The following is a 12711-nucleotide window of genomic DNA, read 5'->3' on the forward strand; positions in this document are numbered from 1 at the left end:
ACATTTTTACTGTTAATACTAAAGTACGGGAACACTTTGAAACAATATTATTCCTTTCAGAAGAAAAGAATCGCTAGCTTAGTGGGCCACAGACTCTGAGTGCTAGCATGTCAGTCCTTTTAAAGAAATTACCAGCACTCTGCTTTTGGTTTACTGTCTCCCACCTTGCATTTTACCAACTGTATCGAAGCATGGAGTCTAACAGCTCCAATTTCTTTCACAGCAGCTGCGCTGTGTGAGAAAAATTGACAGATTAACTAGAAGAAAGCCTCCAAAGTCACTAGAAACTATAGCTGCCCATTGGAACAGAATCATAGACTGAAGAATACAGGGAAAGGAATGCCTCAGTGATCCAATGCACTAGCCCCAGTGGGTATGAGACTGTTACTCAGGATTTGAGTATGAGTAGGAGAGGCTCCATCCAGGAATGAAAACCTGGACAATCATGACCAACAAACAACCTGGCTAAGGAAGGAAAGTTATGACCAACCTAGATAGCATATTCAAAAGCAGAGACATTACTTTGCCAACAAAGGTCCGTCTAGTCAAGGCTATGGTTTTTCCTGTGGTCATGTATGGATGTGAGAGTTGGACTGTGAAGAAGGCTGAGCGCCAAAGAATTGATGCTTTTGAACTGTGGTGTTGGAGAAGACTCTTGAGAGTCCCTTGGACTGCAAGGACATCCAACCAGTCCATTCTGAAGGAGATCAGCCCTGGGATTTCTTTGGAAGGAATGATGCTAAAGCTGAAACTCCAGTACTTTGTCCACCTTGTGCGAGGAGTTGACTCATTGGAAAAGATTCTGATGCTGAGAGGGATTGGGGGCAGGAGGAGAAGGGGACGACAGAGGATGAGATGGCTGGATGGCATCAGTGATTCGATGGATGTGAGTCTGGGTGAACTCTGGGAGTTGGTGATGGACAGGGAGGCCCGGCATGCTGGGATTCATGGGGTCGCAAAGAGTAGAACACGACTGAGCGACTGAACTGAACTGAAGGATAAATATTTGGATTGGAAAAGTAGCTACTGATTTTTCTGGGTATTTCAGTTATCATTTTCATGAATCTTTTAGTTGCCAGCTTCTTCTAAAAAATACCAACAGTAAACATACCTGCCCCTTACATAAATTAATGAGGTCAAGCTAAAAGAGACAGCAACTGGTTCACAAACAAGCATCACTCTTAACTGAGTTTAGAAATACACACTTGTCCTTTTATGATAATCTGTCAGGTCTAGATTCAGGAGTAAGCTCTACACCTCACATTTGTACAGAAAATATATAGTGTGTTTGAGAAATATTTGTTATGTGGTGCATACAACCATGCTAAATAAATAGGGAGGACTAGTATTATGACACCTATTTTAGAGATAAATGACTTAGAGGTCTGACAGCTTAAATGCAGTGACTAACAGCACAGGAAGTTAGGAAAGGGATGGTGTGCCTGTTTGTGGGGAATGAGATGAAAGCATGAGGAGGAGGAAAGAAGTCCTGAAAGAGAAGTTTGAGGAAGATATATATTGGCTCAACCTCAATGTAATTCACATGTTTTCTTTTCCTTTTTTGAGTTACTTATTTTAAAAGTTTGCAACGATATACCTTTAAAAGACAACTATGGATTTACAGGGCTTCCCAGGTAGCGCTAGTGGTAAAGAACTGCCTGCCAATGCAGGAGACAGAAGAAATGTGGGTTCAAGTCCTGGTTTGGGAAGATCCCCAGGAGAAGTAAACAGCAACCCACTGCAGTATTCTTGCCTGGAGGATCCTATGGACGGAAGAGCCTGGTGGGCTATCGTCTGGGGTCGCAAAGAGTCAGACACAACTGAAGCGACTTAGCATGCACCCACCTTTTACATGGAGAACCATGAGTATTATATCACAAAGACTTCAGAATCTACCAGAATGGATTTCCTCCTGACTTACTGAGATGCAGAATTTCCCATGGATTTTTATAACAAACCAGCTGATAACTAAGAGGTTCATATCATCCAGAATAGCTAGGTTAGAGCATAATATGATCAAAATCGATGTCTTAAAGCAACTCATTTCTGGTCTCATGATTGTTGACAATGCTTGTTCACAACAATTCTTCAGGGGGATGAAAAGCAGTACCAATAAACACTTCTAAATTCTCCACAACAGCAAGAAGGAAAACAAACTAGGGACTAGCTTTTAAATCTTTCATTCAATTGTGATTCATATCCTTTGTATTCATATTCCATTGGTCACAGCAACTCATTTGGCCTCAGTTTGGGGAGAAGTAAAATCCTACCATTTGCCCAGAAAGAGACTGAGAACAAGAATATTGTATACAATTAATTCTTCAGCTTAAAATTTTTTCCCCTCAGTTCATGAAAACCCTCACAGTTTTCATATACCTAAATCAATATTTATTAAGTACTTACATTTTAAGAGAAACACATCCCTGATCAAGAGTCCTGTAAATTTCGTACCACTGAAAAATACCTAAGGATTACCTGAGAAGTTGTTATCTTAAATGAAGAAAAAGTTTTTAAGAAAGAAATGCAATTGCTTGGAACACATTTTTCTATTCAATACTTTCCATATGAGCAATTTCCCCAGTAATTCTCTAATCACACAGCTTTCCAAAGTCTTATAAATGTGCACCAGCCTTTCTCTGACATAAGACGCTGTACAGATGGCAAATGAAATGCACACTCCTCACTCCTGTGAGCACGCCAGACCACTGAAGAAAACTTATTGAAATGCTATTCCTGCTGAGTGTCCAGGAAGAGCATCAGTCATTTGTTCTCACAGGTGCACAGCTGCACTTTCTGTCAAGTCTGATTCGCGTAACACTTGATACACTACCTTTACCGCAGATGATAAAAAGTAGATTAGCAAAGAGTCATTAAAAGCATCAATAGAAAGAAAACCCAACACTGTCTGTGTCAGTGACCAGCCTCTTTCTGCTTCTTGTCAAATATGTTTCTGTTTGATATATTTGTTCCAAAAAAATAATGAAGCAAATTATCAATATAAAATTACAAATCAAAATAGTATTCTCAGGTTGAGAGAAAGACAAAGCAAGAGTATTTCAAATAAAGGGTGGGGGAATCAATCACCAACTCCATCCACAGTTCTTTGCTTTCTGAAGAGACTATGACTTATTCCTGTTGCCGCTGCTAGGCGGGACAGCTTGAATCAGGAATGGAGAAACAGCCTTCAATTAAAAATTCATTGAAATTTGTCAGCTCCAATAAGACATTAATGCCATTTCAAGGGGGAATAGTAGGTGTGTTTTTGATTCAGCCTGCTTGTTTCTGATATTTTCATTCTACACTACATTCTTTAGCTGTTATTTTTCATTTGCTAACAAGGGAGAAAAGAAGTGCAAAATACAGGAGGATAAAGTCAAGGGAGATTTTTTGTTTATAAATCAAACATGAAAATTTCAAAACACATCCACTGCTTTGAAAGACAAGTTGAATAGCTATCATTTGAGAGTTAACCAGATTTGTGCACTTGTGGTAAAAATGTTTTATAGTATTTCAGTGGTAATCCTTTTATTTCTATAGGATAATAGAAAACAAGTGGGAGCAGAGACAGCAAGTTGTAGATGGTGCCAGGTTAAAAGGTTTCATATCCATGGATATTTTCAGTTAAAATATCAAGGGACACCTAAAGACAGACACATAGATGCTTAATATGCAATTGGGGTATGAAAGAAACCATTTTTAAAGGGAACAAGTAGTAGTATACATATTAGTCGAAACATTATCTACAACTGTTAACATAAAACTAAAAATAAGGATGTTGTATGATGATGCAGAATATGCTGGGGTGAAAAAGCAGGAATGCTCACTCTTATGCTATGAATGTCTCCAGTAGCTTCATAAGTCATAGAGGACATTACTTTTATGAATAGTGAATGACAGACGTTCTGCACTGTTCACCCTAGTACATGCTGCACTGATGGCAAAAATGTCTTTGTAGAACTTTCTTCATGTAGAAGTTCCATAGTTTCATAGTGCCACTCACGGTCAAGTAACATTAGCTTGTAAAAATGGGATTCTTACAATCATCTAGGCTAAACTTTTCACTTTATATAAGAGAAACTCAAATCTTTAAGAGTAAGAAACTTGAAAAGCACCTAGAAAGTTAGTTGAAGACAGACGAAAGCCAAGTCAATTGACTGTTGTTCCAACACTCACACTTGACCCTTTTATCACAAGTCTCCATTAAGAGAACATGTATTTCCCATTCGTGCGTTTGCTTCCCAAACATGTAGAAACTCTTGGAGTGTACGATACATTTTTCACATACTCCATCTGGCAAATGGAATAAGTGAGGATAAAAAGAGTTAAGAAACGAACATACATAGCATAGTATAAAGTGTTTAAGTTAATTTTTACTATTATTGTTTCTTACCATTTTACAGGTAGGCAGGATTTACTTAAACATGTGTAGGCAAAATATAAAAATAATCATGCCAGACTTGAGCTAGTCCTGAGACCTTCCAGATACGGAAAACACAGGTGGCAAATGGTTTCTCTTTCACTCTGTTTGTCCAGTATAGTTTGGTTGGTTCACAACAATGACTTTAATATCTAGTTTCCAAAACATTAAAGTTGAGTAAAATTTTTTTTAAAAAAATCCCAATTCCAATTTCTTTTGATAGACTAAAAATACCTGCTACTACAAGAACCCCATCCTGTAGTGGCACCGACTATCTAAACCAAGTAGGGTATTCTGTTAAGCTCCTACCAGGGGAAGGCTTGGACTGAAGGGCCGACAACTGGAAATGGAGAAATAAGTAATCACACACACACACACACACACACACACACACACACAAAGAGATGTGATACACAGAGAACAAATAATAAAAAGGAAGATATAAATTCTACCTTATCCATAATACCATTAAATGTAAAGAGATGAAAAGGGAGAGATTTACAGGATAGATTGAAAAGAAAACCCATGTTCCAACTTCATGCTATGCACAAAGGAAACACTGTGGATTCAAATGAACAATAGGTTGAAAGTGAAGGATGGAAAATGATATTCCCAACAAACAGTATTCAAAAGTGAGCTTGACTGCCATTACTAATGACAGGTTGCACTACTTCAAGCCAAAAACACCAGCAATAGAGTGGAACATTTTATAATGAAAACATGGCCACTCTACTAGGAAAATATAATAATTAATAAAAATATATGCACTTAAAAAGAGACCCAAAGTACATAAGGGAAAGAGAGATGAAAGCATAATAATTCAATAATAATAATAGAAGAAATATTAAAATCGGTAACCTAACCTTCCATCCTAAGACACTGGAAGCAGAAGAGAAAAAGAAACGAGAAACCTGGCAGAATGGAAGGAATAATGAGAACTGGAGAGAAAAGAGAGAAGAGAAAAACAACAGAGAAAAATCAGTGAAACTAAAAGTTGGTTCTTCAGTAATAAAATTGAGAGAGCTTCAGCTAGATTAAGAAAAAGCTGGAGAAGATTAAAAATCTAGAACAATCAAGAAAAAAATGGAGAAGATTCAAATTCCTAAAATTAAGAATAGAACAGGGGTGACTACAACCTAACTCCCATATATTTTTAGGTGACTCTAAGGGAATGCTGGAGAAGGCAATGACACCCCACTCCAGTACTCTTGCCTGGAAAATCCCATGGACAGAAGAGCCTGGTAGGCTGCAGTCCATGGGGTCCCTAGGAGTCGGACACAACTGAAGCGACTTAGCAGCAGCAGCAGCAAGGGAATGCTACAAATCTTTGTACGCCAACAAATTAGGTAACCTAATAAAATGGACAAATTACCATAAAAGCATAAAACTACTAAAACTGCATCAAGAAAAACAGAAAAAATCTGAATATAACCATGAAAGCAATTGAATTAGTAATACATTCCTACATAGAAGTCCAAGAACAGAAGGGTACACTAGTGAATGCTACCCAATGTTTAATGTAATTCTCTAAAAGAAATAAAAAAGGAGGAAGTGCTTCCAACTTATTCTGTCAGACCAGTAGTACCCTGATTCCAAAACTAGTCAAGGATATCTCAAGAAAATTACAGATTAATATCTTTTATGACGACTGACTTAAAAACACTTCAACAAAATAGTTAAAAACCAAATCCAGAAAGATTTTAATTTAAGGAATGCAAGGTTTGTGCAGTATATCAAAAGGAATCAGTTTAATATTTCACATTAGTGTATTAAAGGACAAAAGCCACAAGATTATTTTATAGATGTACAAAACACATTTGACACAATGCAACACCTTTCATTATAAAAACATTCCAGAAACAAGGAAAAGAAAGGGATTTACTCAATCTGTTAAAAGTCATCTATAAAAATCACACAAGAAATGTCATGCTTATTAGTGAAGGGGTGAAAGCCTTCCTTATAAGGTCATAAACAAGATAATGATGTCTGCTCTTGCTACTTCTATTCAACACTGTATTGGAGATTCTAGACAGGACAATTAGGCAAGAAAATGAAACACAATTCTTCCAAACTGGAAGAGAAGTAGCACAATTATTTCAATTTGCAGATGACATGATCTTCTATACAGAAAATCCAGTGAAATTCATTAAAAAATCTGTAAGATCTAACAAAATATCCAAGATAAATAAAAATGTGTCCACACAAAAACTGTATACAAATGATCATAGGTGCATTTTTTATAAAGGTAAAATATTCAAGCAATTTCCATGTCCATCATAATGATGAATAAATAAACAAACTGTTGTATACCATGTAATGCAGGATTATTCATCCATTAAGAGAAATGAAGCACAGATCTTGCTACAACATAGATAAAAATGCAGCATTGTGATAAGTGAAAAATGGGACTCAAAAGTCTATGTATTTTATACTACGTATGTATAATGTCTAGAATAAGCAATTTACAGAAGCAGGGTACTGATTAGTGATTTCCAGAGACTGAGAGGCCAATGTGGATTGGGTACTTAAAGGACTGTAAATTTCTCTCAATTTTGAAAATATTTTAGAACTGAATGATGGTAATGACTGCAAAACTCAGAATTGTTTAAAAAAAATATTGAGTTGCAAAACATTTAGTATTCTTAAGAACTGGGGATTTGCAGCATTATCTGATACATTATTTGTTTAGTCAGATAACACAATATGATAAAGCCAAATTTTTACTTTCAATATTTTCCTAATTATCAAGGCCAATAACGTTTCATCTAAATTACATTGTGAATTCAACTGGGAAGATGGAAGTATCTTTCTCGTAAGTGACATAACATCCCTTCCTTCCCTTACGTCCATCTTTAATCATAATCAGTGTCAAGGAACGTGTAAAAATCAAAAAGCTACTAACAGAACCTGGCTCTAAACATGTTTCACTGCACCTGAACAATGTAGATTAATAATCACATTAATATTTTCTAATGAGGTATTTATAATATACAATTATTTTTTCTTTAAATATACTAATTCACTTTAGCAACAGGTAAAACTGAGCATCGTAACTAAGCTACATAATGATCACATAAGCCATAAACTAATGAATCTAATTTGGTGTGAATAATGAAATGAACAGGCCTATAAATCTAAACTAGTAAAGAACATATTTTATCAGATATATTTTCTAATTTACATAGTAGCTCCCAACATCTCATTAGAGATAAATGAACAGAGCATATCACCAAATGATGCATTCCTGAAACTACTATCTTTAACATCTCATCCAAAGATAAATGGATTGAATATCATTGGCATCTCACCTATTAATATGTTATCTAGCTTTATAGAAAATTTGAATAACACTCAGCTAAACGTGCCATCATCTAATTTATTTTTGAAGAGGAAAAGTCCAAAGGTAATACTTAATTTTAAACAAAATATAACTTTTACACAGAACTCCAAGTATCCAACGTAGTCTGAAAATTCTAGTAGTGTGACTCTTGAGCTAAGGACCCTTAGCTCTGAAGGGAGTTGAGAGAGCACACAGAAGTTCCTGTGCTCCTTCTTGTCCACACTCACTTGCTGTATTCACTTCTCTGAGGATTGTTGTTGATCACAATCTGGGCTTCCCTGGTGGGTCAGCGGTAAAGAATCCACCTGCAATGCAGAAGTCACAGGAAATGTAGGTTTGATTCCTGAGTCAGGAAGTTGCCCTGAAAGAGCACATGGCAACGGGCTCCCGTATTCTTGCCTGGAGAATCCTACCGAAAGAAGAGCCTGGTGGGCTACAGTCCATAAGGTCACAAAGAGTCGGACACGACTGAAGTGAATGGGCATGGATTGTAGCCTGCCTGGCTCCTCTGTTCATGAGATTTCCCAGGCAAGAATACTGGCATGGGTTGTCATTTTCTTCTCCAGGGTTCTTCGTGACCCAGGGATGGAACCCATGGTCTCCTCCATTGCAGGCAGATTCTTTACCCCTAAGTCAAGTGGAAAGCCCCTAAGCTAAATCAGAGATGCCTTTCAGACTCTAAAACTTAAAGCTCAGAGCTGTCCTCCACGGTGGTGCTGAAAGTGTGTGCCGAGCTGTCTAAACATTAGATATAAAAACCTGTGGTTTTAAGAGTCAATCCTTAAATAATAGAGTGGAAACAGAGATTAGCGGTTTAAATAGCATGGATTAACATCTATCAACTAATAAATGAGGAAATAAAATGAATATACATACAAAGAACTATTTTTTCAAGAAATAATGAAGTATTGATATATGTTATCGTATAAGTGAACCTTGAAAATATTATGCTACATGAAAGAAGGGAATCTTGGAATTCCACATATTATCTGACTCCACTTCTGTGAAATGTCTAGAATCATAAAATCTATAGAGACACAAATTAGATTAGTGGTTGCCTAGAACAGTGGAGACAACAAATTAGGGGGAAATAGCAGTGATTACTAATGAGTACTAAGGTTTTTCTTTTTTTCTTTGAGAGGGGGACAAGGAAAAATTCTTTCAATATTTATTTGTTTGGCTGTGCCAGGTCTTGGCTGTGGTACACAGGATTTTCAATCTCCTTTAATTGAGTCATATGAGATCTAGTTCCCTGACCTAGGATTGAACTTGGGCCCCCAGCATTGGGAGTGTGAAGTCTTAGCCTCTGGACCACCAGGGAAGTCATGGGACAAGAAAGCATCCTAAAACTGATTGTGGTAACAAATTAATATAATCATTGTCCATTGTAAATATACTAAACACCATTAAACTGCACAATTTAAATAGGTAAGATGTATGGTATGTAATATATCTCAATAAAGCTGTTATTTTTTTTTTAACAAGATCATGAGTTTATAACATGACTCTACTACTCAAGAGCTCTGGAATCATCAGAAAGTAACGTAACTTTTCTCACCTTCAGTATATTATCTGAAAGTAGAGATGGTAACAGTATCTATACTTTATAGTTTTGAAGACTGAATGATTTCTGTATATGTAAAGCATTTAGGATAATGTCTCATACAGTAAATATCACCTGTTACTATGGCTAACAAAAGCATTTTCTTCTAAGGTGTCTCCTGAAATATGATGGCTGCCATTGTGTATAACAGATGTGTCAACAAAAGGGCATCTCAGTGTTCAAAATTCCATTCACATGCTTATTATTACATATTAATGGAGTATATACAGTCTGTTTGGCATAGTTAGGTGTAAATAAAACTCTAGATGAATAATAAGCTCATAGATAGGACCTCCCAATATTTCATTAGATGCCCCTTCTTACAGAACAAAGTAATTAATACCTCCTTAGCCTCGATAGTGGCAAGAAACAGTCTTCTTTGTCTTTCATGCACTTCTCATGATAAAAATGGGTGCAGTCAGACAAAGTCTAGATGGAAGTAAGTCAACTATGGTCTGGCTCTCAGATTTCCTGGTAGGAGAATCAATCTTAGAAAGTAGGATAGCATTTCAAAAATAATAGCTGTAATGACTTAAACTGCTGCTGCTGAGTCACTTCAGTCGTGTCCAACTCTCTGCGACCCCATAGACAGCAGCTCACCAAGATGCCCCATCCCTGGGATTCTCCAGGCAAGAACACTGGAGTGGGCTGCCATTTCCTTCTCCAATGCATGAAAGTGAAAAGTGAAAGTGAAGTCGCTTAGTCATGTCTGACCCTCAGCGACCCCATGGACTACAGCCTTCCAGGCTCCTCCATCCATGGGATTTTCCAGGCAAGAGTACTGGAGTGGGGTGCCATTGCCTTCTCCGTGACTCAAACTAGGGTACACCAATTAACTCAAACTAAGATTTCCCTATGATGTATTTTTATTAATTTATTTTTAAGTTGTATAATCAAATTACCTAAAGTTTTATGAAGTAAACAGTATGTTTATCCCAAAAGAATTCCTTTACATAGAAAAACAAATAGTAATGAGCTCAACTTCAATTTAGACAGAATAAAATATATATATATATTCACTAGGATAATTAGGAAAAGGCAATGGCAACCCACTCCAGTACTCTTGCCTGGAAAATCCCATGAGTGACTTCACTTTCACTTTTCACTTTCATGCATTGGAGAAGGAAATGGCAACCCACTCCAGTGTTCTTGCCTGGAGAATCCCAGGGACCGTGGAGCCTGGTGGGCTGCCGTCTATGGAGTCGCACGGAGTCGGACACGACTGAAGCGACTTAGCAGCAGCAGCAGCATAATTAACAAGTGCTCCATATACCTCTGATCATTTTCAAATTACAGTTTAATGTTATCAGTGATTTTTGTCTAGTAGATTGCTAATCTGTGGAAACTAGAAACTAAGTTTTCAATTTAGTTATTTTCATATGTCTTAGAGATTTTTTTTTTTTAAAGACAGGTCAAGCCAGCTTTAATCACAAGTATGACAGCTTAAGGGACAGTTCCAATACCAGTACTTACAGAAGTCAAAAGTGGATTCCAGTCTGAGTTCTGACATGAATGCTCTATTAGAAAATTGCATCTGACTCAGCCAAACTCAAGCTTCACACTGTGTTCAAACAACTCTATATTATTTGCTAAATGAGTTGCCTCCTTTTGCTGTGATTATAATTTCTGCTCAAGGTTCATAATCAAATTTCTTACAAATCAAAAGGAATAAAACATAAGGTAAAACTGTTGAAAACCAGCTATCAACAAAAAGGTCAAGGCCTCCAGCATGAAAAAGGAAAATAAAAGAAACCTTATTCTCTGGTCTAGAATCAGATTTGTTCTTGATATAGAGCAGAATCATTTATAACTACAAAAAATATTTTAACTAGTATTAAAGCATATTACAAGCTCTCTTAATTCAATTTTCTCTGGCATTTATTGTGTTTCATAAAATATCCTAATGTCACCCAGATTTATAAAAATGTATTTATAACTTAATAAATGGCTAAAATAGATTATTCATAATCAGATACAATGCAGGACATAATAACCTAAATTGATACAAATATTTGTTTTCCTCCCCATCATAAAAGTAATTAGTGTTTGAAGACAAAGGTTTTCTTTTCATTCTATAGTAATGGATACTAAAAATGTACATCTGTATACACTTGATATTTCAACATTACTACTGTACAGTTAGCATTCAGCGTCAGAACATCTGGTGGATTTACGTATTTCAATTTGCAATGAATTGATGAATGGTCAAGGACATATCAAGGATGGCTTAGCCCAAATCCGGATTTGAGGAATAATACCAATAATATTTTGAAAATGATTATCCACTATGTTGTTACTTCCTGCAGGTGAATCAAGCTCTTATTTGAAAGCCACTAAACAGGCAAGACTTCATGGTATTTTCAGGTTTCTCTGATAAAATGTTTTATTAAAAAAAAAAGAAAAAGAGGGTTTACTGACTATCCTCTGATTCTCTCTAGGGTAAATTAAAACAGCCAACAGTAATAAATTAGAATATTAATTCCACCATTTGGGCTCAAAATAAACATTCACTTGTTGCTGCAATTTTTTTTTTTCATTTTATTTTATTTTAACTTTACAATATTGTATTGGTTTTGCCATATATCAAAATGAATCTGCCACAAGTATACATGTGTTGCTGCAATTTTTAAGGCCCCAGACTTTAAGGAAGAAATTATTGCTTAAGATAAAAACTGCAATACTTCCCAAACAATTCTACTATTGTGAGAACCTTACACAAGCCAATCTGTCCTGCAGTTTCAGGTAGTGATCTTGTTACTGACGCCACAGTCTTGCATTTTCCAGAATGTCACAGAGTTGAAATAATACAGTCTGTAGCCTTCTCCGGAGAAGGCAACGGCACCCCACTCCAGTACTCTTGCCCAGAAAATCCCATGGATGGAGGAGCCTGGTGGGCTGCAGTCCATGGGGTCGTAAGAGTCGGACACGACTGAGCAACTTCACTTTCACTTTTCATTTTCATGCATTGGAGAAGGAAATGGCAATCCACTCCAGTGTACTTGCCTGGAGAATCCCAGGGATGGGGGAGCCTGGTGGGTTGCTGTCTCTGGGGTCGCAGAGTCGGACACGACTGAAGCGACTTAGCAGCAGCAGCAGTAGCCTTCTCAGAATGGCTTCTTTCACACAGTAATATAAATTTAAGCTCTCTCATCTCTTTCACGGCTTGATGGCTCATTTCTTTTTAGTAGTGAATAATATTATTCCATTGTTGGGACATACCACAATTATCTATTCACTTACTAAAGGACATCTTGGTTGCTTCCAAATTTTGTAATCATGAATAAAGTTGCTATAAAAATTTGTGTTCAGGTTTCTGTATGAATTTAAGTCCTCTGGGTAATTATGAAGCAT

At 36.7% G+C, this 12711-nt stretch overlaps 1 protein-coding gene across 9 annotated transcripts in view; it reads right to left on the reverse strand.

Moving 5' to 3' along the window:
• LOC147348220 (contactin-4) overlaps positions 1–12711 on the reverse strand; it is a 1019923-nt gene that overhangs the window by 795848 nt on the left and 211364 nt on the right. For 3 of the 9 annotated variants that reach the window (XM_086366640.1, XM_086366643.1, XM_086366645.1), the window contains exon 3: positions 7985–8062. The exons of the other annotated variants lie outside the window; for them this stretch is intronic. The gene's annotated coding sequence lies outside the window, so the exon portion shown is untranslated. The remainder of the gene's footprint in view (positions 1–7984; positions 8063–12711) is intronic. 9 annotated transcript variants of the gene reach the window in all.

Source organism: Bos grunniens, chromosome 22, assembly GCF_055505025.1.
Source record: "Bos grunniens cultivar Pamir isolate PY7600 chromosome 22, Bosgru_T2T1.0, whole genome shotgun sequence".
In the NCBI taxonomy this organism is placed as follows: domain Eukaryota; kingdom Metazoa; phylum Chordata; class Mammalia; order Artiodactyla; family Bovidae; genus Bos; species Bos grunniens.